We start from the raw sequence: 4,056 nt of genomic DNA, 5'->3' as shown, positions 1-4,056 counted from the left end.
TACAATTAAAATCCCTAATGTTTCTTCCGACCGAGAATTCCATTATATCCAATACATCTATATGAAGAGTACAAGTCTAGTTGTGTACATCTACTGTACAAAACTATCAGATGCTTTTGGCCATCTTGTGTTAGCTAACATGTCCCCGAGCAACCATCTTGTCAACTTAGTTATGTGCTGCTACAACACCTAGATGTTGAAAGATGACAGAGTTCTGAGATGCTCAAGAATCGGCATTTCCTGGAGCATAATTTGTGAAAGGATTGTGTTCAATTGATACGGTGAGTTACTGAATACAATAGAATGTCATTGTTAATTTTGAGAAGAATTTAATACAACGGTAAGGAGATTTTGATTCACTTATAAGGCACACAGACAAGAGAACAGTGGAGTGTTCTTCACAGTATTGGAGTCGTTATTTAAGAAAGCATGGAAACCCACTGCAATCTGTTCAGACAAAGTCTTAGTGACAAATGAGGGAAACAAACATTTTTGTCTGATAGGAAAAATAGGTGATGGTGGAGGATTATTTTCCAGACTGGATGCCTGTGACCAGTGGTGAATCACAGGGACTAATGCTGGTCCATTGCTTCTTGTCATTTATATAAATGGTTTGATGTGAATATATGAGGTATGGATAGTAGGTTTGCATAAGATACCAACATTGATGGTGTTCTGGCCAGTAAAGAAGATTACCTCAGAAGACGATGAGATCTAGATCAGATGGGCTGATGGGTCAACAAGTGCCAGTTGGAGGTTAATTTAGATATATGTGAGATGCTGCATTTTAGTCGGGCAAATAAGAGCAGGATTTATACACTTAATGGTAAATTCCTGGGGAGAGTTGTCGAACAAATGGACCTCGGCGTGAAGGTTCAGAATTCCTTGAAAGTGGAGTCACAGGAAGACAGGATAGTGAAGAAGACATTTGTTACGCTAACCTTCATCAGTGCGTTGTGAATAGGAGTTGGAGGTCATGTTACGGCTCTACAGGACATTGGTTCCACCAATTTTAGAATACTGCATTCAATTCTGTTCTCCCTGCTGTAGGAAAGATGCTTTGAAACTTGAAAGGGTTCAGAAAATATTTACAAGGATGTTGCTAGGGTTGGAGGGTTTGACCTAGAGGGAGTGCTGAATAGGTTGGGGCTTTTTTCCCTGGAGTGTCAGATGCTTAGATGTGACTTTATAGACGTTTATAAAATCATGAGAGGCATGGATACGATAAATAGCCAAGATATTTTCCCCAGGGTAGAGGAGTCCAAAACTAGAGGGTAAAGATTTAAAAAGGACCTAAAGCGTGACTTGTTCATGCAGCGGGTGGTGCATGTGTGGAATCAGCTGACGGAGGAAGTGGTGGAAGCAGATGCAATTACAACACTGAAAAGGCATCTGGATTGGTATATGAATGGGAGGGGTTTGGAGGGATATGGGTGAAATGCTGGCAAAAGCAACTTAATTAATTTTACATGTCTGCACAGCATGGACGAATTGGACTGAAAGGTCTGTTTCCATCCGTACATCCCATTGAATCTATGAATCTGAAAAAAAAATTTGCAAAGATGAGGTTTGTATTTGCTGAGCAAAAAAGAGGAAGGGTGGCTTGATTGAATCAAATGGCATCTTGCCATTTTCTGAAACTTTGAATGTAGAATGCATCTTTCCACCTGTAGTACAATTTAGAATGACTGTTCTTTGTTTATTATAAGACATTTCTTACATATGATCAGGGCGAGGGAATATTTATTTGTTTTTTTTCCCTGGAACTTTTGGAATGATTTACTGATAAGGTGGTCGAAGCAGAAATAATTTTATTTCAAAGATGGAAAACTTGCTAGTTCACAAGAAGATGAAAAATTAACAGTTTTTGATGGAAATAAGGATTCCGTAGTACCATAAGATACAGGAGCAGGGCTAACTATTTGGCCCATCGAGTCTGCTCCACCATTAAATCATAGCTCCATTCTCATACCTTCTCCCCATAAACCTTGATCTACTTAACAATGAAGAACTGTCTATCTCGGTCTTAAATACACCTAGTGACTTGGCCTCAAAAGCCATCTGCAGAAATGAGTTCCACAGATTATCCTCAGCATAAAGAAATTCCTCCTCACCTCAGTTCTAATGGCAGAATTCACATGATACCAGGTTATAACCCAACAAGTTCATTTGAAAACCTGTTGTGTTTAGAAAATAGTCTAAACGTCTGTTCTTCTGAACAAAGTGTATAAAATCATACCTTTGAACATTGTACCCATCTACCACTTCTTTGACCACTGTTCTAATCTCTCCAAGGTCCTTCTTCAAACTCCATGCTCTCTCAACAGTACCTGTCCTTTCACCTATATTTGTGTCATGCAAAATTAACATGAATGCTCTTAGTTCCTTCATTAATACAAAGCATAAACAGTTGTAGACTTAAAACTGACCACTGCCAAACTCGAGTATTCAGCGGCTGTCATCCTGAAAAGACCCTTTTTTTCTACCCTCTGCATTCTGCAGTCAACCAATGCTCTATTCATGCAAGTATCTTGCTTCAAAACAGCATCGCCTCTTATCTTATTTGACACCAGCTGTGTGGCATCTTGTCGAAGGCCTTCTTGAACTCCAATAGAGCACTTACACTGGAACTCCTTTGTCTAGCTTGATCGTTGACTCTTCAAAGCATCCAAACAGAGTTGTCAGGCATGGCATCCTCTTGATGATGGTTTGTTGACTCTGCCCTATTTTACTGTACACTTACAAGTAATCGATAGTAATCCTTAACAATGGACTTTAAAATCTTGCTAGTATATGAGATCAGGCTAACCCACCTACAGTTCCTGTCTTATGCCTTCTATTTTTAAACAGCAGTCGTATATTAGCCATTCTCCTCTGAGATCCTCTCTAACTCAAAGGAAAGATTATCATCAAAGCATCCATAATCTCCTCAGTTTCACTTTCATAACACAGGAATGTAGTCAATCTGGCCCAGGTTATTTACCGCATTCCGACTTTTAAGCTTCCCATGCAAGTTCTCCTGAGTGGTGGCCATTGCACTCACCTCTGCCCCCTTGACTCTGTTGAAGTTCTGAATTTTTGTTGGTGCCTTCCTCTGTGAAAACTAATGCAAAGTGTTCTCAATTACTACTTCTCCAGCCCTATTTTTCAGCGGTCAAATGCCCACTCTTGCCTTTCTCTTACCTTTAAGATATTCTTGCAATCTTATTTTGCATTGCAAGCTATCTTACTCTCATATTTAATTTTCTCCAAGTTTCTGCTTCTTATAATGCCGAACCTGCTATGCATTGATTGTGAAGAATTCCTTACGAACTTCAAGGCAAAACAAGGCTCTTTATTCTTCATGAGTTGAGCCAACACCAGTGTTGCTGGTGAACTTCAGTGATTAGGTGAGGCATTCATTGTAATCAATTAAGATAGAGAGAAATTCAACTGATTGACCAGTTGATCAATTGTCTCCAATTTCAGTACAGTGGGCTGGACTGGTCCATGTTCTTTTTCTTCGAGGGGAATTTGTGAGAATTGAAAACACCATATTAAATGCTGGTTAAGGTACATGTGGATAACTGTTTGAATTATTGCTCACAATATTATGGGGAGGATGAAATCACAATAGGCATGGTGCAGAAATTTATCAGGGTGCTGCTTGGGCTGGAAATTCTAAGCCGTGTGAGTTATTTGATGGTCTGGAATTGTCTTTCTTCGTGTTGGAAAGATTGCAATATTCTTGAGTCGATAATTGTCTGAAGGGCATAGATTGTATGGATTTTTTTTTCAATTATTAAAGGCGTAGTGAACAATTATCATAGATTTAAACAAAATGTAGAAGGCTGGGAGGTGTGTTGAGAATATTTTTCTTCTCAATCAAAGGAAGTTGGTGAACTGGCAGTCAATACCTGGCATTATTGATTGCTTCAGAGATAGTAGGAACTGCAGATGCTGGAGAATCCGAGACAACAAGGTGCAGGGCTGGATGAACACAGCAGGCCAAGCAGCATCATAGGAGCAGAGAGGCTGACGTTTCGGGCCTAGACCCTTCATCAGAAAAGGGGGAGG

The sequence above is a fragment of the Rhincodon typus genome, chromosome 35 (assembly GCF_021869965.1).
Source record: "Rhincodon typus isolate 14 chromosome 35, sRhiTyp1.1, whole genome shotgun sequence".
In the NCBI taxonomy this organism is placed as follows: Eukaryota; Metazoa; Chordata; class Chondrichthyes; order Orectolobiformes; family Rhincodontidae; genus Rhincodon; species Rhincodon typus.
This window is presented reverse-complemented; position numbering follows the sequence as displayed.